General features: G+C 35.9%; 4 non-coding genes across 4 annotated transcripts; all 4 read left to right on the forward strand.

Moving 5' to 3' along the window:
* Positions 1 to 50: 50 nt before the first annotated feature.
* LOC111797754 lies at positions 51 to 154 on the forward strand. The gene has a single exon (XR_002815580.1). It is a non-coding gene; the product is annotated as a U6 spliceosomal RNA (small nuclear RNA).
* An 11,578-nt stretch (positions 155 to 11,732) lies between these two features.
* Positions 11,733 to 11,837, forward strand: LOC111797751. Its single transcript, XR_002815577.1, has one exon. It is a non-coding gene; the product is annotated as a U6 spliceosomal RNA (small nuclear RNA).
* Positions 11,838 to 13,682: 1,845 nt separating this feature from the next.
* On the forward strand, positions 13,683 to 13,787 carry LOC111797795. Its single transcript, XR_002815620.1, has one exon. It is a non-coding gene; the product is annotated as a U6 spliceosomal RNA (small nuclear RNA).
* A 13,033-nt stretch (positions 13,788 to 26,820) lies between these two features.
* Positions 26,821 to 26,925, forward strand: LOC111797763. Its single transcript, XR_002815590.1, has one exon. It is a non-coding gene; the product is annotated as a U6 spliceosomal RNA (small nuclear RNA).

Here is a 26,925-nt window from a genome sequence, read left to right on the forward strand (position 1 = left end):
AGTATAACCTAATTCAAATCATAATAAGGTCCACATCGAGGGAAAAACAATCGAATATAGGTTAAAACGGATAAAAATTGGAACGATACAAAGAAGATTAGCATGGCCCTTGTGGAAGGATGACACATAAATTGAAAAATTGTCCAAGATTTTTATAAATCAGAGTGGCGCAGCGGAAGCTTGGTGGGCCCATAACCCACAGGTCCCAAGATCTTGGCTCTCATATGATGCACAACCCCAAGACATTTGAAAGTTATGATATAAAATCATATGATATGAAGGAATATAGCCAGAGAGGTTGTTTTACATTGTTTGATTAATGTGAAAAATGTTTGGGACCTCATGAATTATTGTATGTTACATGCATCGGGGTATTACCCTTTATGATGAACCTTATGAAAAGAAAAATGATCATTATCTTTAACATGATGTAAAGATAGATGGTTGCTACTCTTTTTGGGTTTCCGACAACAACACTAGAGAATGCTCGCCCGACTAGAAGGGACCCAGAAGGTGTGTAATAATTCAGAGTATTACCCTTTATGATGAACCTTATGAAAAGAAAAATGATCATTATCTTTAACATGATGTAAAGATGGTTGCTACTCTTTTTGGGTTTCCGACAACAACACCAGAGAATGCTCGCTCGACTAGAAGGGACCCAGAAGGTGTGTAATAATTCCGAATACGACTTAAAATGACAGGTTCCATTCATGTTTGTATATCCCATTAGGATAGTCACCTCAGGGAAGGTTCCATTCATGTTTGTATATTCCATTATCGTTGCATATTAAGGCCACGATTTTTTCACAAGAATTCTTCCTTATACTCCTCTCAAACTAAATGAGTTAATTTGGGATGACGACTATTGGATTCAAACCTTCAGTCTGCATCTGAACCTAAAATGTAGAGTTTGATCCTCCTAGGCAGCTTGATCTCAGACGAATTACCCCTCAATTCCTTCATCCGATATGCTTTATTTAGTTCCCTAAGTCTAACGAAAACTTCAATTTTAAATAAAATAGGCTAGAAATAAGAGTTTGAGTTTTACCCCCAAAACTTACATGATATTATATTTCTCTAATTGGGAACACGCTTGGAGCCATTACCCTTTCAGGTCTTCTATGAAAATGTTTCTTGGAGGTGCAGAAACCGATTGGGATAAGTCTCACACAACGAATTCGCGTGTATCATCGAATTGAATTTTTTAAGCTCCTCTGGATTACTTCAATGGTGGCCCAAATTTGGGAAATAGATTTGGGGCATTTTGCCCCTTCTTTCCTTCACCAAAATTGTGGTTAATTTTATTTTAAAAGTATAAAAACAAGTTTGGACGGAAATGATGGACTATAGCTCTCAAATTTGGAAGGAACATGAGAACTCAAAACCTAAAAAATGAAAAAGCTTATAACTCGTGATTGAAGGCTCGATGTTGCTTGTTTCTTTCTCCAAATGAACGCACATGGCTCATGACAAGAGAAAAGATCCACCGCCTTTGAAACGTCTAGAACCACCATGATTTTGCAGCTGATCCTTTTGAATTTTTCGCTAGAAAATCTTGTGCCGATAAGAGCTTTGTCGAATTTAGTTTTGAATTTTAGCCATTGGATTTGATGATCTGTGAATGTTCTAGAATATATCCAATTTAGAGGGAGATCCAATAGCTAGATTTCAAGAGACAGTGGATAATGTGCATAAGCCTACTATGGAGGATCTAATTTGGTCAGAAATGACAATTTTGGTGGTTCTTTTAAACTTTATAAATAAGGTAATTTACCACTTTCCAAAATTTTAATATTATTTTTTTCCAATAATCCAATTTTTTTTTATAAAATTCGTTACCACTTGTTAATCATTTTCTTAGTTCTTATCCATAAAGAATTAAAATTTGGAGAAATTTTGTATCGACTCTTCTTTACACGTTAAGTCCTTTCTGGAGGGAAGTATATCATGTGCTATCATGTGAGTGGGGTGACGCATAAAATATATTGTGTACGGGGGAGTGCGAGTCTACAAGCCACTAGTCCTATTCTTTCTAGTATCTCATAAGGATTGATGAACTTGGGGCTTAGCTTCCCTTTCCTATCAAAAGGTGAACATCGCTCTCATGGGTGCTATCTTTAGGAACACAGGGTCTCCTGCATCAAAATTTAAGTTTTTACGCCTTACATCTACATAAATATTTTACGAACTAAAATTTTATTTTTATTAGAAACAAATTTTTTTTTAAAAAAAATTCAAACTTAAATCAAACAAACCCAAAACTATATGGTTGGGTTGGGTGGAGTTCAGTTTTTGTGATGTCCCATGTTGGTTGGGGAGGGGAAAAAAACACAGGTGTGGAAACCTTCCCTAGCAAACGCGTTTTAAAGTCTTGAGAAGAAGCTCGTAAGAGAAATCCCAAAGAGGACAATATCTACTAGCGGTGGGCTTGGGTCGTTACTAAATGGTATCAGAGCCAGACACCGGGTGATGTGCCAGCAAGGAGGTTGTTCCCCGAAGGGGGATAGACACGAGGCGGTGTGCCAGCGAGGAAGCTGGGCCCTGAAGGGGGGGTGGATTGTGATGTCCCACATTGGTTGGGGAGGAGAACAAAACACCCTTTATAAGGGTGTGGAAACCTTCTCCTAACATACACGTTTTAAAGCCTTGAGGGGAAGCCTGTAAGAGAAATATCTCCTACTGGGTCGTTACAGTTTTTAACATAAGTTGTTCGGGTTAAAAAGAATTTACATCCTAAACAATTGAACTCCGAAAAAACCCTCTCACCCTTTCCATTTATGAAGAATCTATTACACCAAATCCACTTGAAAGAATCATTAAATGAGGTAGTTTTAATCATTTACCTCCTAAGTTTTTATGTGGTTATTATAGGTCGAGGTAGTTTTAATCATTGAACTCCTAAGTTTTTATGTGGTTATTATAGGACGTATTTAACCGTTGGGATTAGTTTGTTGTGAGTGACTTTGGCCAAGGCTATCGAGGTAAGTGACCTTACTGTTGGAGTTAGTTTACTACGTGTTGTATGATGGTGCGTGCCCTGTGGCCCCTGCATGCACAACGTTTTATTATGTGATATGACTATATGATGTATGAATTATGTGACTGTTTATGCTATGAAACGTAATGGGTTATGTTGACTGTTTGTTTATGTTATGTGAAGTTATGAATGAGATGTTCGTGATATATGCCATAAAAATGTTGATCAATGCCATGGATACACGTAGTATTATCGAGTCATGTCATGAGATGTTTATGCAACTAAAATGTACTTTCATGTTATGTAATATGCCATGTAATGTAAGTCAAGTGAGATGCCATGTAAAGTAAGAAACGTATATGCGATGTTATCACTGCTTACATAATGCCATGTTAAATATGTTAAGGGACCTCATGCATATATGTATGTCACGTGCATCAGGATTCTTCCCATTTATATATTTATGTTCGCCATGATATCATGCGGGCCCTTTTCTATTTTGTGGTGTCCGACGACGTGTAACACGTTGTGCGTGACCAAAGCAGGCCTAGGGGGTATGTATACGAGCCTGCCTGGTGGGTCCATGTACGCGTACATGGGCCGTGTGTGAAGGAGTACCACACACCCAACCCTACCCGGAATAGAAAAGCGCCCAAGGCTATGTAAAGTTTATGAAAAGTTCGGTCCCGCTCATATGTTGCATGTGTTTGCATTCCTAACGCCAACAGTGGGGTGACTTACTGAGTATGTCATAAAATACTGAAGCCCCGTGCTACCTACATTTTTCAGGTAAAGGCAAGACACCAATGTACGGTTAATGGTGGAGCTAAGGACACCATGGAAGTTGGAGAAGGGAGATTTTTAGTTGTTTAATTGTTTTAAGTTAAAGCATTGAATATTGTTTTATTTAGATTTATTTTTTAATTCAGTTATTGAAGGTTTTATTTTCGTAGATAGGTTTTTTTTTTGGATTTAAGAATCTTTATAATAAACTTTGTTGTGTTTTTCCAAGATTATTTATGATGAGCTTCCGCGTAATGAATTATGTATGCATAGGTGACGTCACTAATTAAGTTTAGAAAATTAGGGGCGTTACAAAACTTGTGAAGAAGTTGTGAAAAAAATAAGAATATGCTCCTAATTCGAGAACAAATTGAAGTTGATAATCCACGTAAGTTAATTCTCAGGTACCTCACTTTGGCCTCTTATATCTTGCTCGTTAAGAAGCCAAATAAATTGAGATCAGTCCTAAACAATTTATGGTGTGTAGAACTACACGATTCCTAAAGAAATCAAGTGGACCCTCACTGATCAAGAGAAAAAAAAAAAAAAACATGATTTTTAGAGGGTAGAAAGTTGAGATTCTTACGTGCTTGTGCGTCTGATGATGTGGCAGCTCTATAGCTTGCCATGTCATCCTCTTTAGGTTTTTAACCTAGTGAGTAATAAATAGAATAGTTTAACCATTTTTATACCAGGTTCACATTAAGTTTTGATTTGACTCCGAGAAAATATACTGAATTTGGACCTACTCAAGAAAATTGAGGAGCAAACAACTTAGGGAATGTCGCAAAAAGCGATCAAAAACACGACCGAACAAGTAAACCACTATATAGACAAACCTTTGCTCACATTTTTGAATTAATTCAAATACTTTTAGATCGNAAAAAAAAAAAAAAAAAAAAAAAAAAAAAAAAAAAAAAAAAAAATTCTAGAAAATAGGCACTATTTGCCACTTACTCAAGAAGTTTGAAGGAATTTCAACGTTGAGAAAGGATCGAGCACCCAAATACAACCAAATTAGTAAGTAACTAATTCGAGAAAGTTTAAAAAAAATACTAGTAGGAGTCGATTAGAACCCTTGGCAAATGATTAACGTTCATATTTAGAAGCCTAATTGACCGCCTTATGAAAGATAAGCCTCAAAAACCTAAAACTTTACCGTTTAGCACAATATTTCGTTTTTCAGTATTCGCTTGTATGAATTGGGAATACAAGTAGTTTTATGATCTCACAAGTACTTAAGCCTACTTTATTGATTTATTTTTCTTTATTTGAGTATGTTGAGCATGATTTATGCCTATGTATAATTTTAAATTCATGTTTGAGAATTTGGAAACTCGTATGTTCCCAATTAGTATTTGGGCGATCGTTATGTGGCCTAGATCATGAGCTATTGTCTTATGATAATTTGATCTTAGAACCTAGCTATTGAGTCACACGAACTTTTTGGGATGATTAGGTACCTTATAGGAATGTTTGGGCATGACCCCTATTCATAAATAATCAACATGGGTTAAGGTTTAGTTATCACCCTAAGGGACTCCAAGAGTCATAAAAGATACACTACTAAGGTAGTTCTGGTTATGCCTAGTGGGAACCATGACTTTATATTTTTCTAGCCCAAGGAGCCTATATGAGTAGATAGTCTACTGTTCTGGCCAATAGAAGCAATGAACACGTAGTTACTATTCTAACTTGAGGAGGGTGCAAGAATAGGTAATTTATTTATTTTGCTTAGGCGGTTGTTGTTTGGTGTCACAGTCAACTATACATTTGTGACACCAAGAAATTTATGGATGATAACTAAGTTAAGTGAGGAAGAGTGTCACAACCACACTAAGAGAAATTAAATTGTGACCCCCACATGCAAGACAATCAAGGAGCGCTCCTCAAGTGGCGCCCATCCGACCATGAGAGGGTCAAGATTGAGAAGTGTCATGATATAACCGAGGAGGATAGTCCATCATCCAAAACACCAAGAGTATGCACTCAAGTTAAGTCGAGGCATACGCAAGATTCGAGAGTTTGAAACGACACGAGTGTCAAAGACAAGCTCGAAGAGGGCTGGGCTTGCAGACCAGAAAAAGGTCTAGGAGGTTTGCGAACCAACTTGTAGGTCCATACGCGCTCGTGTGGACCGTGTGAAGGAAAATTAAGTACACATCCAAATTGCCCATTTAGGATAGCCACCGTAGGAAAATTGACAGTTATGATAGGTCCCACTCATGAAACTGTACGTGATCGCATTTAACTCCAATAGGGGGTCACTTACTGAGTATTTCTTAAAGTACTCAAGTCATGTGCTACTTCCAATTTAGGTAAACAAGTCATGTGCTACTTCCATTTTAGGTAAAGGCAAGACACCCCTGTACAACTAGGGACGCAAGTAAAGACTATAACACATGCATACANTTTTTTTTTTTTACTTTCATTATGTTGCTTCAAAGTCGTTTTCAACATGTAAGTCCATGGAAATGTTTTACGATGATGTTTTCAATGTTTATTTCTGCATAAGAGATGATGATATAAGATGGTAGCAACTTTAGATTAGTAGAAAATCTAGAGACGTTACAAAATCTTTGGATGCCCTTTTTAACTGTGAGTCTCGATAAACTTGAAAATAATGTATAGGTAAAATATTCTAATCAATAATAAAATCCCTCTATAAAAAAATTAAAATCAACCGTCTAATATAACCACATAAACACTAATTTGGTTTACTTTGAAGTCTTATATTTTTTACAAATGGCTTACTCTTTCTCTTTTCATTTTTTTTAATTATCCATTATTAGAAACTCCCCATACCCGTGAAAATAATTTCGTGAAGTTTATCGTTCATATATCAAATAGTTATGCTTGTAAGATGTAGTTTAAGGGTGTGTTCTCAAAAGATGAATTCATTGATAAAAAAAATTTCCTCTAATTCTAGTGATTTAAAAACTCTTATGAGTTCTTGCCATTTTGCTTGTTATTTAATGCAATTATTCCGGTTGTTGTCACGTTCGTGTTGGTTTCCAACTATTTGTTGGATTTTTTTATCAATTTATAAATTGTTGAGCACTCCTCTACCGACATTTCAGATTGTCATTGACATTGAATTCTATTTATTGATCATTCATTCTCAAAATTATAGTTCCCCTGTGGATATCTGTCAGTGTTCTTCTCGTTTTTGAAAATGGTCTTCCCAAAATAATTGGTACATCACTGTTCGCTTCGTAGTCTAGAACAATAAAATTTTCTGGAAATATGAATTTATGCACTTGAATTAAAATGTCTTCGATCTTTCCTTAGGGATAAGTGATGGACCTATCGGCTAGTTGGATGGTGACGGTAGTTGGTCTAGCTTCACTAATCCCTTTAACTTCTTGTAAATAGATAGAAGTATTAAGTTGATGCTTGCCCCGAGTCACATAATGTTCGACCTAACTTCTTTTCTCAAATAGATATACAGGAATAGTGAATAAGCGTGAGTCTTTTTTCTTTAGTGGGATTTTATTTTTCAAAATTGCAATACACTTTTCATTTAGTGCCACCACCTTAAATTCTTCAAGCTTCCTTCTATTAGTGAGCACATCCTACAAGAATTTCACATAATTTGGCATTTTCTTCAAAGCTTACACTCGCGGTATGTTTATATGAAAATTGACTTCCTTTTTCTTTTTATTCTTTGTGGAAAAGAAGGTGTTGGTATGTACGTTCTACTCTCTTCTTGATTGTTGACTATCGTTTGCGTTTTAGGAGACTGTACTATTTTAGCATAATTTTTGTTTTGATCCCTATGTTTAGTAGTTTCCTCCTTTCTCTGCTATATATCAGCTGCTATATATCAGCTGCTTCTTCTGAGTGACTATCACTATGTTCTTTTATTTCACCTCTCCTACTAAGTATTTCTTTCCTGTTTCTTGATTCTATTGCTTGACATTGCTCCTTGCCTTTTCTTTTTGGTGTTTCGGTATCTATTCAATTGTGTTAGAGTTCACTTTTCACAACCTCTCCAGAGTTGGTTTTTCTTTGAATTTCTTGAGAATATCCCAAGTTGAATTTATTTTCTATAATATTAAAAATTATTGTAAGACCGGTATAAATAGGGATGAACCGATCCAAACATTGTACAAATATAAGAAAAGTCAATAAAATGATGTGGCAAATTCCTACGTTGCCACGTCACTCATCTCTACCTTTGTCTTTACAATACACGTGATAAAGACATCTTCCCACCTCTGTAACTCGTTCGTTCTCTAGTGAGTCTGTGACCATCTCTACTCATTTCTTCATGAAACTTAAAGACCTACGTACGATTCATTTCAGACTCATTTTTATTCATTTGGTTCAAAAACCACAAAAATATGTTGAGTCAAAGTAAGTTGCTCTTTATTAGCTTACCCAGAAAATCAAGTCAAGTTTCTCTTGATTTGGGCGATTGAGAGCTTATCTCCTCTCAACTTCTTCGGCAACTTAGTTCCTTAATTTGTCCTAAAGCTAATGGTATGTATAAGACCCATATCATGACTCAGCCCATGGAGAATGAATTTTGTGGATAAATTTACAAGGGTGTTATTTGCAAATTGGATTTCACGTGGGTTAATTTTTATCTTTCACTTTTTTAGAATTATTTTTTCAAAAATACTCTTTTTAGGGCTTTTTCCTATCTTTTGGTGACTATTCATGGGCTCTACTCATTTCTTTTTTTGGGTAAGGTTGAATGCATAATACTTGTTTATACATGATTAGTGCAGGCGCGCATGAATCTATTAGGCGGACTCATATACGTACCCTTGGGTCTGACTACGGGCTAGCACACATTCATGCTGCTGGACACACACTTGGTGGGTTTCACGTGCCACCCTCAAGTACAAATTTAAGACGGTGCGACCCAATTCAGGAGCACTCACCCTAAACCATCTTCCTGTTTAACCCCAAATCTTTTCCAAGGCTAGTTTACGAAATCGTAACTTCTTCATAATGGTGTTAATATAACGCATGCGGAAACAATTTGGATCTTAGGCACTTTTAGAACATCAATTATTGTAAATGACTAGCATGTTCATAAGTATTAAAACTTAATGAGTTTAAATACTAACCTTTTGTAGTTCAAACTCCTTTTGCCTCACGAACCGATTTCGAACCACCACTAGTGTCTTCTCCACTATTCTCCGGCCTTAGAACGGGATTGTGGAATCCGGTGAGTGACTAAACTTGGGAGGGATTTTGTATACGTGAAAGAGAGTGCTTGTGAGAGGTTTTTCATCAAGATGAAGAATCCCTTCCAAGTATCATGATCACTCTATTTAAAGAGTCAAGTTTGCATGTTCATGCAAACTTGAGATCACCAAATCTTGACACTTAAAATTCCACTCAAATGTTTGGGATTATGTGGCAAGCATGCATGTTTGAGTTAACCAAATTTTGACACTCAAAATTCCACTCAAACTTGTGGGGTTTATTTGGCAAACATGCAAGTTTGGTTAAACCAAATTTTGACACCTCAAAATTCCACTAACATGATTTTTCCATTAGATGAAAGTCAACATTTTGACTTTCTTCATTTTAATTAGATGAAAGTCAACATTTTGACTTTCTTCATTTTAATTCAACAATTAATTTGAATAATGAATTTCAAATTAAAGTAACATTAAATAATTAATTAAACTATTTAATTAATATTTAATATTAATTCAAATGCCAATCCCAATCAATTCCGACACATAATTGATTAAGATATTTAAATCTTATTTAAATATCTCAGATTCTCTCTTTTCGTTTAATTCGTAAATAAAATAAAATTGCGGTTAAATATATCGTATATATGTAACGCATATTCCCTAATTTGAATTCGAACACTTCGAACTCACTCGTCACACTGTTCTATGGTTTAGTCCGATATGAGCTAGCAGAGGGACCTAATGGACCTATAGATCATGGGCTCCAACGATTCAAGATTAACCGATTAAACTCATTAACCTTGTTAACCAACATTCGTTAACTACTAGGACACTCCACTATAGCCTAGTAGTTGCACTCCCCTCACTATAGATATATTTCTGTCCATTTGATATAACCATGATTAGTAAGTCGATCCTTCACAGGTTGTTCGTAACTAGAGCTGGGTCAATTTACCGTTTTACCCCTGAAGTTACTTCTTGTTCCTTATGTCTCACTGATCCTCTAATGAACAATTGGTTTGTGGTCCAACCAGTAAACCGAATCCCTCTCAGGCCAATGAGAGGGTGGGGCCCCTTGTTCAAGACCTGGAGTCAGTGCTTAAGGGAACTACCTTTCTTCTATCCCTAAAAGTGGGTAGGAGTGAATTCCGTCTTGCACCCCACGTCCCCAGCCATTCACCCAGTCTTACCCCTGAAATGGGAGGCCTGTTGAGTCGGCGAACTAGAGCCACTCTCACCCATGCAAATCTAAGGATAATTCCGAATAAACAGGAGTTCATGGTTAGCTCAGGATTAAAACCGAGTTACCTAGGTTATCGAATGAAAAGAAAATCAGTCTCAACAGTAAACGACATTATAAAGTGAGAGTGGTTTTCTTCATGGTCCGATCTTATGCAATACTCATTGCATAGGACGCCCCCACTCACATGTCTCCACATGTACAATTTAGTGATCACATTGTTTATATCATATACAAAAGTGGGCCGCATCCATAGTGTCCCCAGAATAAGGTACTCAGCCTTATCCTTATACTATAGATCATTTTGACTATATACTTGAACTTGATCCACTCTTATGTCTCTACATATAGTTCAAGTAATCATACTATAGCCAGAGTGTTCTTAGTTTATTGGATTTAGATTAATGATCGTAAAGTTCACTTTATTCAATAACAATCTTTACTGAATAAATAACAATAATAACTTTATTGAAAATAGAATATGTTTTTGTTTACAAACTATGAGTTTTAGGACATAAAACCCAACAAGTTCAAGTAATCATACTATAGCCAGAGTGTTCTTAGTTTATTGGATTTAGATTAATGATCGTAAAGTTCACTTTATTCAATAACAATCTTGACTGAATAAACAACAATAATAACTTTATTGAAAATAGAATATGTTTTTTGTTTACAAACTATGAGTTTTAGGACATAAAACCCAATACTTCCTTACCCGTTTGTACACTCAATAGAAGTTCTCATCTCATTCTAACTACCCATGTAATATCAAGTCCTTCTTAGCTTAATCATTATTAGATGTTATGGAGGTTTCTTAGGTCCTTAGAGGCATCTAGGTGATTAAGTCCTCATCTCACGTTTTTTAAGATTCTTGGGGTTAGTTCCTTGGGGCTAATCAAATCTCTAGGTACACTCAAGTCTAGACATATGATCGCTATNAATCAAATCTCTAGGTACACTCAAGTCTAGACATATGATCGCTATTCATAATCCAAGGGTACTCGATCTATTAGAAATGTACTGGCCCAGATCAACATGTAAACTGCTCTAGCTTTAGGGACCTAATCTTAGCCTGGTTCACTCATGCATACTTTGTTAGGGAGATATTTCTATCAATCAACTCAAGCACGAAAAATATAATCTACTCATTCATGCATGCTTATCAGGGAGATGTTGCTATCAACTAGCAAGGAAATCATAACCTAAACATTCAAGCAAACTCAACGGGGAAATAACACCCATTAGTCACCCAGACCACATATCATAATATCTTATCCTCCATTCTAGCACAACAGAAAACATAAAAATTGGTCTGCTTCATAAACTCTCATCATAGGGTATTTTGTTAATTTTCCTTAACATATTTAGCATTTTCATCCAAGATATGCTCGCATGCTTTTATGTCCTTACGCAAGCATTATAGTCAGAATGACTATTTATGTGGATGATGCATGCCTTGCTGAGCAAGCTTTTTCTTGTGTTAGGAGCTTCAAATTTTCTAAAATTTCTTTAATATAACCTAATTCAAATCATAATAAGGTCAACATCAAAATCGGAAAAAAAACAATCAAATAGAGGTTAAAACGGGTAATAATTGGAACGATACAAAGAAGATCAACATGGCCCCTGCGGAAGGATGACACACACAAATCGAGAAATGGTCCAAATTTTTTATAAATTAGAGTGGCGTAGCGGAAGCGTGGTGGGCCCATAACCCACAGGTCCCAGGATTGAAACTTGGCTTTGATATCAATGGTAATACTCCTAATTTTGTGTTACATTGTAGACGTCAACACATGCATGTCTTATGTACATACGCGGAAAATTGAAAATAAACACAACAATCTTTTAAGTCGAGGCCCACGTTTTAGCTAAAGATGTGGCTTACTCTATCGTTGTCACGTAACGTCAAACAGCGCGAGCAGCCCTTCAGCTCGACTAGGCTTTAGCCCGATTTCCACCATTTCGACCCTCTCGGGCCCGTTTTCGGCCCCGATTATTATTAATTTAATTGTGGGAGTTGACAAATAGTCTAATAGGAAAGAAAACCCCAGCAACGACGCTCCGAGAGCTTACGTTTAGCTAATTAGAAAGTACTTTGGCTCGACTTAGTGAAAACGGCTTACAACGACGCTTCGGGAGCTCTACGATTATTTCAACACGGTTCACCAGTTTTCGCCACGGTCTCCACCATTTCAACCCTCCTAGACCCGTTTTCGGCCCCGATTAAGGTAATTGAGGTCATTTTAGAGTCATATTTCACATTTATTAAATTATTATTAATTTAATTGTGAAACACTAATGAAAGGTGGCAAATTGTGTGATAGGAAACAAAACCTCGGCAATGTTGGGAACAGCTCTCAAAGAACGGGAGCTTATGTTTATCTAGTTAGGGAGTACTTTGGCTAGAGCCAACCAAGTAAGTGACCTTACTATAAGATAAGCTACAATTGTTTGGGCTACAGTTTTATTTATGAGCATGATGATGTATGAGTATGATGATGTATGATGTTTATGATGATGTATGAGTATGATGCTTGAGCTGTGATGCATGTTATATGTACGTGATCTATGTTTCAATGCATGACGCACATATTATGTTTGATGCCCTTGATAGCTTATTATTGATGAGTATGATGTTTTATGACATTTTCTTAATATAATGATATTTTTCATATTGAGCATACTTTAGGATGATGATTGTTCATACTATTGTTAAGCTTGTTAAGCTTGTTAAGCTTTCTTAATCATTCTTAAATGTCATGGAGGCTAATTAGGTCCTTAGGGTCATCTAGGTGATTTAGTCCTCATCTAGCATTTTTTATGATGCTTGGGTTAGCTCCTTGGGGGTTAACCCAATCTCTGGGTGCACATAAGTCTAGACATATGATCGCTACTCATAATCCTAGGGTGTTCGATCTATTAGAAATGTATTGGCCTAGGTCTACATGTAAACTGCTCTAACTCTAGTGACCTAATTTTAGCTTGGTTCACTCATGCATACTTTGTTAGGGAGATATTTCTATCAATCACGTAAAGCACGAAAAACATAATCTACTCATTCATGCATGCTTATTAGGGAGATGCTCCTATCAACTAGCAAGGAAATCATAATCTAAACATTTAAGCAAACTCAAAGAGAAAATAACATCCATTAGTCACCAAGACCACATATCATTATATCTTATCCTCCATTCTAGCACAATATGCATCATAAATTCTCATCCTAAGCGTATTTTGTTAATTTTCCTTAACATATATTGAATTTTAATCCAAATAGCCCTTCTAGAGTCTTGAACATGCATAATCTACCACCTAAGGCAAGATATGCTTGCATGCTAGTATGTCCTTGCGCAAGCATTACTTGAGAAAAGTAAGAATGATTATTTATATAGATGACGCATGCCTTGTCGAGCTAGCTTTTCCTTGTGTTAGGAGCTTCAAATTTTCTAAACTTTCTCTGGTATAACATAATTCAAATCATAATGAGGTTAACATTGAAATCGGAGAAGAATAGTCAAATAGAGGTCAAAACATGTAAAAATTGGAACGATACAGAGGTGATTAGCATGACCCTTGCAGAAGGATGACACACACAAATTGAGAAATGGTCCCAATTTTTTTATGTATCATAGTGGCGCAGCGGAAGCGTGGTGGGCCCATAACCCATAAGTCCTAAGATCGAAACCTGGCTCTAATATCAAACCTACATTGCTGACGTCAGCACATGCATGTATTAAACAAAACAATCTTTTAAGCCAAACCGTGACAACAATCTGGCAGCTCTATGGCTCGACTTGACATAAACGGCTTACAACGACGCTCCGACAGCTCTACAACTGTTTCAGCTCGGCTCACCGATTAAGGTAATTCAGACGGAAACAGTTCTCAATGAACGGGAGCATATATTTAGCTAGCTAGGGAGAACTTCGGCTAAGGCCAACCAAGTAAGGTCAAAATAAGTGACCTTACTATAGGATATACTACAATTGTTTGCTTTACAGTTTTATTTATGTGTATGATGATGCACGTTATATGTACGTGATTTATGTTTCGATGCATGACCTACATATTATGTTTGATGTTCTTGATGACTTATTATTGATCAGTATGATGTTCCATGACATTTTCTTAATATGATGATGTTTTCCATATTGAGCATGCTATATATGATGATGATTGTTCATAATATTGTTAAGCTTGTTAAGCTTTCTGAATCATTCTTAGATGTCATGGAGGCTTATTAGGTCCTTGGGTCATCTAGGTGATTTAGTCCTCATCTCGCAATTTTTATGATGCTTGGGGTTAGCTCCTTGGGGGCTAACCCAATCTCTAGGTGCATTTAAGTCTAGACATATGATCACTACTCATAATCCTAGTATATTCTTTCTATTAGAAATGTACTGGCCTAGGTCTACATGTAAACTGCTCTAGCTCTAGGGACCTAATCTTAGCCTGGTTCACTCATGCATATGTTGTTAGGGAGATATTTCTATCAATCACCTCAAGCACGAAAAACATAATCTACTCATTCATGCATACTTATTAGGGAGATGCTTCTATCAACTAGCAAGAAAATCATAATCTAAACATTCAAACAAACTGAACGGGGAAATAACACTCATTAGTCACCCAGACCACATATCATAATATCTTATCCTCCATTCTAGCACAATGGAAAACATAAAAATCAGTATGCATCATAAACTATCATCATAGGGTATTTTTTAATTTTCCTTAACATATATAGCATTTTCATCCAAGATTTGCTCGCATGCTATTATGTCCTAACACAAGCATTACTTGAGAAAAGTCAGAATGACTGAATATGGATGAGGTGTGCCTTGCTGAGCAAGCTTTTTCTTGTGTTAGGAGCTTCAAATTTTATAAAATTTCTCTAGTATAACCTAATTCAAATCATAATAAAATCAACATTGAAATCGGGGAAAAACAATCGAATTTGATTAAAACAGGTAAAAATGAGAAGAATAGATTAGCATGGCTCCTACAAAATGATGACACACACAAATCGAGAAATGGTAAAAAAAATTTATATATCAGAGTGGCGCAGCAGAAGCGTGGTGAGCCCATAACCCACAGGTCCCGGGATTGAAACCTGGCTCTGATATGATGCACAACCCCGAGACACGAAAAATGTTAGGCCCCATTAATACCTTACCTTACCTTAAGACCAAATAGGTTTAGAGCATTTTTGCCCTTCTTTCCGTATGAAAAATGTTAGGCCCCGTTAATACCTTACCTTAAGCGTGGCTATTATTGGATTCAAAGCTTCGATCTACATCTGATCCCAAGACGTAGAGCTAGAGTATAATGGGATATGTCTCACATTCGATCTACATTAGTGTGTAAAATCAAGCTCCTTTCGGATCAAATTTGGTAAATAGGTTTAGAGCATTTTTGCCCCTTCTTTCCTTAACCATTCTTATTTAGAAAATATAGAAATAAGTTTGGAGGGAAATGATGGACTATAGCTCTCGAATTTGGAAGGAACATGAGAACTCAAAACCTAAAAAATGAAAAAGCTTATAACTCGTGATTGAAGGCTTGGTGTTGCTTGCTTCTTGCTCCAAATGAACGCACATGGCTCATAACTTAAGAGAAAAGATCCACCACCTTTGAAACATCTAGAACTACCACAATTTCGCAGTTGACCCTTTTGGATTTTTTGCTAGAAAATCCTATGCCGATCAAAGATTTGTTGAATCTCATTGTATGAAATGACCTGTGAACGTTCTAGATCATAGCCAATTTACAGGGAGATCCAACGGTTAGATTTCAAGAGATTGTAGATTATGTGCATAAGCGTACTCTCGAGGATTTAATTTGGTCAGTAATGACAATTTGGTGATTCTTTTAAACTTTATAAATAAGGTAATATACCACTTTCTGAAAATTTTAATATTATTTTTCTCGAATGATCCTAATTTTTTTTTATAAAATTCATTACCTCTTGATTTTTCTATCTAATATTTGTACCGACTCTTCTTTATATGTTAAGTCCTCTCTGAAGGGAAGTGTATCATGTGCTATCACATGAGTGAGGTGATGTCTATTTTCTTAACATGGACACATTTGCGTACGGTAGATAAGTTTTATGGGAGTGTGAGTCTGTGGGCCACTAGTCCTATTCTTTCTAGTATCTCAAAAGGATGGATGAACTTGGGGCTTAGCTTCCCTTTCTTACCAAAATATGAACATCCCTTTCATGGGTGCTATCTTTAGGAACACATGTCTCCTGCATCCGAAATTTAAATTTTTACTCCTTACATCTACGTGAATATCTTTACGAACTAAAATTTTATTTTTATTAGAAACAATTTTTTTTTTTAAAAAAATCGAACTTAAATCAATCGAACCCAAAACTATATGTTGGGTTGGGTGGATTTCAGTTTTTGTGATGTCCCACATTGGTTGAGGAGGAGAACAAAACACCCTTAAGCGTGTGTAAACCTTCCCCTAGCAGACGCGTTTTAAAGCCTTGAGAGGAAACCCGTAAAACAAAGCCCAAAGAAGACAATATCTGCTACCGGTGGGCCTGGGTCTTTACTAAATGATATCAGAGCCAGACACCGGACGATGTGCGAGTGAGGAGGTTGTTCCCCGAAGGGGGATAAACACGAGGCGTGTGCCAACGAGGATGCTGGCCCTCAAGGGGGTGGATTGCAATGACCCACATTGGTTGAGGAGGAGAACAAAACACCCTTTGTAAAGGTGTAGAAACCTTCCCCTAGCAAACACGTTTTAAAGCCTTGGGGGAAGCTCGTAAGAGAAATATCTGCTACTGGGTCATTACAGTTTTTAGCCTAAATTGTTCGAGTTAAAATGAATTTACATACAACTGAACTCGAAAAAAACCCTCCCACCCTTTCTATTTATAAAGATCCTATTACACCAAACCCACTCCAAAGAATCATTAAATGAGGTAGTTTTGATCATTGATTACTAAGCCAAAGCAAATGGCTAAAAATAAATCTCTCTATTTTTTTTATTTATATATAATAAATGCATTGCTTTGGAAGAATGGGTCTCATTGTTTTCAAGCTATTTCATAAAATTAGATGCATCAATGAGATTCTTTTATCTTCGCATTGATTTTAAATGGAGTTGGTTCATTCATTTAAGGAGAATATTAAATATAGTTGGTAATTGTGTGGTCTTTAAATACATTTAAATAAATAGAATATGTAATGACCTATGTTACCATATGTATATCATGGCCCAAAAACTATATTAAGAAATACTTTATTTTAAAAAATTTCATGGGCTTAAAAATTTATAAACTTGTAATACAGTCAAATCACAAGATCTCCTAAAAGATATTTAAAGTCGAACATTATTAAACTATTTTATCAATGGACATACAAAATGATGGTTTATCGCTAAATTTTATGGCCTCCTGGAAGGTATTCGATAACGAGTATTTAAAAATAATCAATAAGTGACCCTATTTTTAATTGGGGCAAAAAATAAATAAATAAATGAACGCAGTAACTATTGTTTCATGTTTTTTAAGACTTAAAATCGTATCTATAGTGTTGAGTTTAGATTTCATTTCTGGGTGAGTTTGGATGCTAGGGGCTTGTGTTATATGGCCTCTTGAACCGTGTTTGAATCCGCATGCTTGACTCGACATGATGCCGCAACCCACACTCCTCCTAAGCAATTGCTTAGCTTGGCTCTACGACTTCAAATGGCTTGGGTTGCTCCATTTGTTCCAATGTTTTCTAGACCTTCCTCTTTTTATTTATTTTTTTTTCCTCCTAGTATTTCTAAAAGAAATTGAGATGAGTATGACCAATATTTGCCCAACTTAAAGAATTCTAAGATAAATTACAGGTTTAATTGTCGGCATTAGGTAAATTAAAATGCTCCATGTGTTCTAATCCGGTGTTGTGAATTCTTATAGGTTGACTTGGATTTCAAAGGATAGATTTGGACTAGCTCCATAGTTAAATTAGCAACTTCGACTTAAGTTACTCAATTAAGTGGCTCCACTTTTGGCTTCGTTGAGAGAATTGTATGATGTATGATTACACGTGCCTTGTGTCCCTATGTTGTGTTATGTCATATTTATAAGTTGTGCTATAATGTGATTATTCCTTGTTATAGAATAATATGATGTTGATAATCTTTGATGCATAAACCTCCATACACCACGTTGTGTAAGGTATGTTAAGTATGAAAGATCTGACAAGAATTATATATGCATGATTCATAGGTTCGTTATGTTATTAACCTACATTACTACTTTTCCCGTTTATAAAATTAGGCAAAGAATCGAGAGTAATTCAAGGAAACTTTTTGGGTAAGCCTTCTCGATTTTCTTCAAAAATCTTCCTTTATAGAAAATTTCAAAGGCTACTTTTGGTCTCTTTAGACTACGAGGAAAGGGTTTAATACGAGGATAGAGTTTTTCCATTGAAACCCTCATTAAAAAACTTTGAAGTTAGTTGTTTTTTATTCATGTACAATCTATCCCAAAAGTTTCTTCGAGCTCAAATACGCAGTTTTTCATGAAAAGCTCAAAGAATAATAAGAAAAGAAAGACCCTCGCTCTAACATCTTATATCTTGCCCGTTAATTAGTCAAATGAATTGAGATCAATCCTAAACAATTTATGGTGTGTAGAACTACACGATTCATGAAGAAATCGAGCGGAAACGCTCACTGATCAAGAGAAAAAACATGATTTATAGAAGGTAGAAAGTTGGGGTTCTCACGTGCTTCTATGTCTAGAAGTAAATGATGATGATGTGGTGGCCCTAGAGCTTGTCATGTGATCCTCTTTAGGATTTTAACCTATTGAGTAATAAATAGATTACTTTACTTATTTTTAGACTAGTTCTCGCAATAAGAAAATAAACTCAATTTGGGACCTACTCAAGAAAATTGAGGAGAAAACAACTTAGGGAATGTAGGTAAAAGCGATCTCGAACACCATCGAACAGGTAAACCACTATATAGACCAACCTTTGCTCACATATTTGAATCGGTTCAAATACTTTTAGACCGGTTCTCAAAAAAATATTTATTGTTCTAGAAAATAGACACTATCTACTTAGAAATTTCAACCTTGGAATGTGAATCGAGCACCCAAACATAACCAAATGAGTAAGTAACTATTTCGATCAAGTTTCAAAAAATACTTGTAGGATTCGATTAGAACCTTTGACAAATAAATAACATCTATATAAGCCTCATTGACCGCATTATGAAAGATAAGCCCCAAAAATCTAAAATTTTATAATTTAACACGATATTCAGTTTTACAATATTCGCTTGCATGCATCATGCAAGTAGTTTTATTATCTAACAAGTACTTAAAGCATGCCTTATTGATGTATTATTCTTCATTTGAGTATTTGGAGCATGATTTATGCATATGTATAATTTTAGATTCATGTTTGAGGGTTTAGAAACGCGTATGTGCCCAATTAGTATTTGGGCGATCGTTATGTGGCCTAGAGTGCCTGCTATTATTATTTTAGATCATGAGCTATTGTCTTACGAAAGTTGATCCTAGAATCTAGCTATTGAGTCACATGAAATTTTTGGGTTGATTAGGTACCTTATAGGAACGTTTGGGCATAACCCCTGTTCATAAATTAACTAACATAGGTTAGGGTTTACTTGGTACATAGGAATTAGTTATCACCCACCAGGGACTCCAAGAGTCATAGAATGTACACTACTAAGGTAGCTCTGGCTATGCCTAGTGGAGAACTATGGCCTTATACATTTCTAGCCCAAGGAGCCTGTATGAGTAGGTAGTCCTCTGTTCTAGCCAATAGAAACAACGAATACGTAGATACTGTTCTAACCTGAAGGCGAAGTCATACGAAGTTGTAAGAATAGGTAATTTATTTATTTAGCCTAAAAGGGCGAAGTCATACGAAGTTGTTGCTTGGTGTCACAATCAATGATATGATTGTGACACCGATAAAGTTATCGAGGATGATGACTAAGTTAAGTGGGGGACAGTGTCACAAGCACACGAAGAGAAAATAAGTTGTGACCCCCACATGCAATACAGTCAAGGGGCGCTCCTCAAGTGGCGCCCATCCAACCATGGGATGGTCAAGATTGAGAAGTGTCATGATATAACCGAGGAGAATAGTCCATCATCCAAAACATCAAGAGTATGCACTCAAGTTAAGTCGAGGCATACGTAAGATTCGAGAGATTGAAGCGACACGAGTGTCAAAGACAAGCTCGAAGAGGGTTGGGTTCGCCTGACCAGAAAGGGGTCTAGGAGGTGTGGGAACTATTTGCGGTTGTCTTGTTTTTGTTCTTGTTTTCAACTATTTGTTGGACATTTCAGAGTGTGACATTGAATTCTATTTGTTGATATTCATTCTCAACATTATAGTTTATTTGTGAATATCTACCAATGTTATTCTGGTTTTCAAAAATAGTCTTCCTAAGATAATTGGAACATCATGGTCCGTTTCATAGTCTAGAACAATAAAATTGGCTGGAAATAAGAATTTATCCACTTGAATTAAAATGTCTTCGATCTTTCTTTAGGGATAAGTGATGGACCTACCGGCTAGTTGGATGGTGACGGTAGTTGGTCTAGCTTCACTAATCCCTAACTTCTTGTAAATAGACAGAGGCATTAAGTTGATGCTTGCCTCCAAGTCACATCATGCTTGAGGCAACTTCTTTTCCCAAATAGATATACAAGAATAGTGAATAAGCCTAAGTCTTTTTTCTTAAGTGGGATTTTATTTTTCAGAATTGCAATACACTTTTCATTTAGTGCCACCACCTTAAATTCTTCGAGCTTCCTCCTATTAGTGAGCACATCCTACAAGAATTTAACATAATTTGAATTTTCTTCAAAGCTTACACCCGTGGTATGTTTATATAAAAATTGACTTCCTTTTTCTTTTTATTCTTTGTGGAAAAGGAGGTGTTGGTATGTACGTTCTACTCTCTTCTTCATTGTTGACTATCGTTTGCGTTTTAGGAGACTGTACTGTTTTAACATAATTTTTGTTTTGATCCTTATGTTTAGTAGTTTCCTCCTTTCTCTACTATATATCAGCTGCTTCTTGGGAGCGACCATCACTATATTCTTTTATTTCACCTCCCCTATTGTGTATTTCTTTCTTGCTTCACGATTCTATTGCTTGACATTGCTCCTTGCCTTTTCTTTTTGGTGTTTCGATATATGGCAGCTTTCCAAGATATCTATTTCATGGATATATGGCAGCTTTCCAATTGCTAATTGACTTGCTTGGATTTCTAAATTTCGCAAGGATGCTTGCTAACTATGCATCACAACATCATTTTTTTGTCATATATTCCTTTATTAGGCTCTCAAGAGATGTTCCATGTATGTGTTGAGGTTGGCTAGTTTCTTTTCCTTGGGCATTGGCTTGCAACCATATGTCATTTGATTTTGTAGTCCAAAACCTGGACGTTAATTTTTCTTAGGTGGCATTTGTTGATTGTATGAGTTTTGTCACTTCCATGAAAAGTTTGGATGGTTTCTCCACCCCAGATTATAAGTGTTTGAAAATGGATTATTTTTCTGGTTGCTAGCATGATTCCCCACATAAAAAATTGAAGTCCGATTACACGGTCATTGATCGAAAGTGTGTTCTTCACAATATACACAAGATTCAGTTGCTATTTGAGTCATTACAGCAGCAGTTTCGACTAGTGCATTAGTCATTGCACCTTGTCCCAATCCTAGATTTTGTAAAATATTGGTCACCGAAGCTAATTGAGCATCAATAGAGGTCAAAGCATCTACTTCAAGTACTCATCTAGTCTTCATCTCTGTTGCACGTTTTCCGTTTTCCCCTTTGGTGGTCTCCTCTTCTTTTTAGGTAACCTTTCCTTTTTATTCGGTTTGTTTCGTCCCATTTGGGGCCGAGAAAGGATAAGTCGTCCACCTAGCACGTTCCTAATTGGCTAGTTAATGACCCACGTGGCTTGATGATTTGGATTATAATTTTCATGCCATCCCAAAAAATTTACTTTTTAATTGCTTCAACATCGGGGTCAGCAATCATGATCATCGCCCATAAACATAAATGTTTTGAAATTTTTCCAAATAACTCAATTAAGTGTACCATTATACTTGATTTATGCAAATTGATATTTTTTTTTTCAGGTTGAATCATAATGAACAATTTCATGTTTACTAATTAGAATAAATTGAGCAATTAATAAGAAAATGGTGAGTATGAGTACAAAATTAAGTACAAAAACGCTTGGTATAACTCTACTTTTGAAGAGTTCTCACACTCCTCGGGTTAGAACAATAACCTACCTACCTGAGGAACAGTAAACTACCTGCCATATTTCTTTTCAAACTAAGACAATTAACTACTGACTCACACCTGGTCTCAGGTATAAGAGTATAAGGTCATGCCTCCCCACTAGGTACAATCAGGCTACCTTAGTAGTATACCATCTATGACTCTTGGGATCCGGTATGGATGACAACTAAACTATCTGTATCCAATAGACCTTAACACCTCTTAGCTAGTTCACGAATAGGGAAAGTGCCCTTATCGCTCTTACAAAATACCTAGTCTAAGGCAATGTTCTATAGAATCCAAAATTGGGTTCTGAGATCATAATAACGTTAAGTAGTAGCTTATGGTCTATATGATCATTACAAATATTTTAGAGTACATTGCATCATCCAATAACAATACTTGGCATAAACGGGATCCCAAACCCAAAATCATGCATTTATAAACGTGAATATACATACACCATGCTCAATATACTCAAACAAGGGATAACGTATCAATCAAGCCATGCTGCAAAAGCTTATAAATATATGAATTCTATCCGAATTCTCAATTATGCATTAAGGAAGGGGTAAAATAAAATAATGTATCAAAGGATAAATTTTTAGGTTTTCAAGACTTAGTTAGAGTACCCATTTAGTCTAGTTTTTTTAACATCAAACATTATTGTGAAAGCCCATCTAAAAATAGGTGAACCGACCTAAATAGTAAGCAAAGGTAGTTCCATGTAGCGGTTGGATAGTGTTAGAGTTCACTATTCATAACCTCTCCCGATGTTTTTCCTCAAATTTCTTGAGAAATGTCCCAAGTTGAATCTATTTTCTATATTATTAAAAATTATTGTAAGAACGATATAAAAAGGGATGAATCAATCCAAACAATGTACAAATATGAGAAAAGACAATACGATGATGTGGCAGATTCCTACGTTGCCACGTCATTCATCTTCTACCTTTTGTCTATACGATACACGCGACAAAGACAACTTCCCACCTCTGTAACTCATTCGTTCTCTAGTGAGTCTATGACCCTCTCTAAGACTTACGTACGGTTGATCATTTGAGACTCATTTTAATTCATTGGGTACAAAAACCACAAAAATATGTTGAGTCAAAGTAGGTTGCTCGATATTGACTTACCCAAAAAATCAAGTCAAGTTGCCCTCAATTTTGGCCATTGAGAGCTTATCTCCTCTCAACTTCTTTAACAACTTTGTTCCTTAATTTGTCCTAAAGCTAATGATATAAGACCCATATCATGACTCGACCTATGGAGAACAAATTTTGTGGATAAAGTTCTAAAATTCCAAAATTTGCTATTCACTAAAAGTCAACTTTTTGGTTCTTCGGTTCTAGTGACTTATAAGCTTTTGGTTTCTTTAGCAAATATGTTTCTTTTCTTGTCCTAAAGCTAATGATATAAGACCCATATCATGACTCGACCTATGGAGAACAAATTTTGTGGATAAAGTTCTAAAATTCCAAAATTTGCTATTCACTAAAAGTCAACTTTTTGGTTCTTCGGTTCTAGTGACTTATAAGCTTTTGGTTTCTTTAGCAAATATGTTTCTTTTCTTGTCCTAAAGCTAATGATATAAGACCCATATCATGACTCGACCTATGGAGAACAAATTTTGTGGATAAAGTTCTAAAATTCCAAAATTTGCTATTCACTAAAAGTCAACTTTTTGGTTCTTCGGTTCTAGTGACTTTAAGCTTTTGGTTTCTTTAGCAAATATGTTTCTTTTCTTGCCACAAAGCAATTCAAATAGGTTTTAAGTGATGAGATTCATCGTGGAGAGGGAATTTCTCAATTTTCAGAAACTTAGTCGAACCTTCCTCTGGTTATTTTTTTTCAAACGCTTCATAAAAATATTTCTATTTTAGCTCAAGAAACTTTTGGAATAGATTAAACGTGCTAAATTTTTACGAAATCAAAACCACCCAAATTCTAGATTTCTTACTAATGGGCTCAAATGACGTTTTGTAGATCTCCTTCTTATGAACCTAAAGAGACCAAATCTCGAAGAGGTCTATAGAGGAAGAATTTTTTTATTATAAAAAAAGCGAGTAAGCATACCCACAATCTAACTTTCAACAAATCTCGTTACTTTTGACTTTTTAAAAATCGGTCTAAGTAGTGACGTAGGGTTGTGCTCTTTCAAGCCAGAATAATTGAGCTTCTAATTCATATATTAAGGTTTAAAAATCTAGGGTTTATTGGAGGGTTGCTCGAGGATGTGAGGTTAAACATGTAGTGACGTAGGGTTTAAAAATCTAGGTTGTGAGGTTAAAAATCTAGGATGTGAGGATGTGAGGTTAAAAAACTAGGTTTAAAAATCGGTCAAAGTAGTGACGTAGGGTTGCTCGAGGATGTGAGGTTAAACATGTAAATTCAATCATTTTTCTTACCATTTATGTTTTCTCATATTTGAATTCAACCAATGAGAGTTTTCCACTTGTCAAACATCCCATGGTTTATAATTTTTGTAATTATCCCAAACTTTTTCTTTAATTATTAATTATTAATTTGGTAATTATCTCAAAAAAACATCATTTTATACCAAAAATATCAATTTGTCATCTTATGAGCTAGCTTCCAAATAAGCCAGTATTGAGGGGCTTAATTTCCAATTTGCTTAACTATGGGCCATTTTTACAATTTCCCACTTTGTAGGGCTATCTTTACAAATTTGGTTTATTACGAGGGTATTATTTGCAAATTGGATTTTATAGGTTAAATTTTTTCTCTCTTTTAGAATTATTTTTCCAAAAATACCCTTTTAGGGTTTTTTTCCTATTTTTTTCGTGACTATTCCTCGGCTCTACTTTCTTTTTTGGGTAAGATTGAATGCATAATACTTGTTTATGCACGATTCGTGCACGCGCGTATGAATCTGTTAGGCAGACTCATATACATACCCTTGGGTCTGACTACTGGCTAGCACACACTCATGCTACGGGAAACCAACAAGAAAAAAAAGGAGTGTGTATAGTACCTTGCTCTACACATCCATACAACACAGATACTAGAGAAGAATCCTGTGCTTGTGACATACAACATACAACATACTTTGAGGGTTTCACGTGCNAGTATCTTGGTCTACACATCCATACAACACACATACTAGAGAAGAATCTTGTGCTCGTGACATACAACATACAACACACTTTGAGGGTTTCACGTGTCACCTCAAGTACAGGTTTACAACGGTGTAACCCTATTCAGGAGGCCGAACGCCGTGTTCACATTCACTAGGGGCACTCATCATGAGTCTACTACCTGAGTAGTCCCAAGTTCGTTTCATGATTGGTTTATAGAATTGCGGTCTTAGTTTTTATCCCATTCCTACACTTAATTGGAGCACTCACCCTAAGCCATCTACCTGTGTAACCCCAAATCTTTTCCAAGGCTAGTTTAAGAAAGCGTAACTTCTTCCTTACCCGTTTGTACACTCAATAGAAGTTCTCATCTCATTCTAACTACCCATGTAATATCAAGTCCTTCTTCAAGATCAGTTTACATGATTGCAATGTCGGCCATGACTCAATCCTACACTCAATAATAGCTCAAGTGACTTTGGGGTTCTTATGATATTGTTCATACTATTGTTAAGCTTGTTAAGCTTTCTTAATCATTATTAAATGTCATGGAGGTTTCTTAGGTCCTTAGGGGCATCTAGGTGATTTAGTCCTCATCTCGCATTTTTTAAGATGCTTGGGGTTAGTTCCTTGGGGCTAATCCAGTCTCTAGGTGCACGCAAGTCTAGACATATGATCGCTACTCATAATCCAAGGGTACTCGATCTATTAGAAATGTACTTGCCCATATGTATNGTACTGGCCCAGATCAACATGTAAACTGCTCTAGCTTTAGGGACCTAATCTTAGCCTGGTTCACTCATGCATACTTTGTTAGGGAGATATTTCTATCAATCAACTCAAGCACGAAAAACATAATCTACTCATTCATGCATGCTTATTAGGGAGATGTCCCTATCAACTAGCAAGGAAATCATAACCTAAACATTCAAGCAAACTCAACGGGAAAATAACACCCATTAGTCACCCAGACCACATATCATAATATCTTATCCTCCATTCTAGCACAACAGAAAACATAAAAATTGGTTTGCTTCATAAACTCTTATGATAAGGTATTTTGTTAATTTTCCTTAACACTATTATGTCCTTACGCAAGCATTACTCGAGAAAAGTCAGAATGACTATTTATATGGATGACGCATGCCTAGCTCAGTAAGTTTTTTCTTGTGTTAGGAGCTTCAAATTTCCTAAAATTTGTTTAGTATAACCTAATTCAAATCATAATAAGATCAACATCAAAATCGGGTCAAAACAATCGAATAGAGGTTAAAACGGGTAATAATTGGAATGATACAGAGAAGATTAGCATGGTTCCTGCGGAAGGATGACACACACCATTCGAGAAATGGTCTAATTGGTT

This window comes from Cucurbita pepo, chromosome LG06, assembly GCF_002806865.2.
Source record: "Cucurbita pepo subsp. pepo cultivar mu-cu-16 chromosome LG06, ASM280686v2, whole genome shotgun sequence".
Classification (NCBI taxonomy): Eukaryota; Viridiplantae; Streptophyta; class Magnoliopsida; order Cucurbitales; family Cucurbitaceae; genus Cucurbita; species Cucurbita pepo.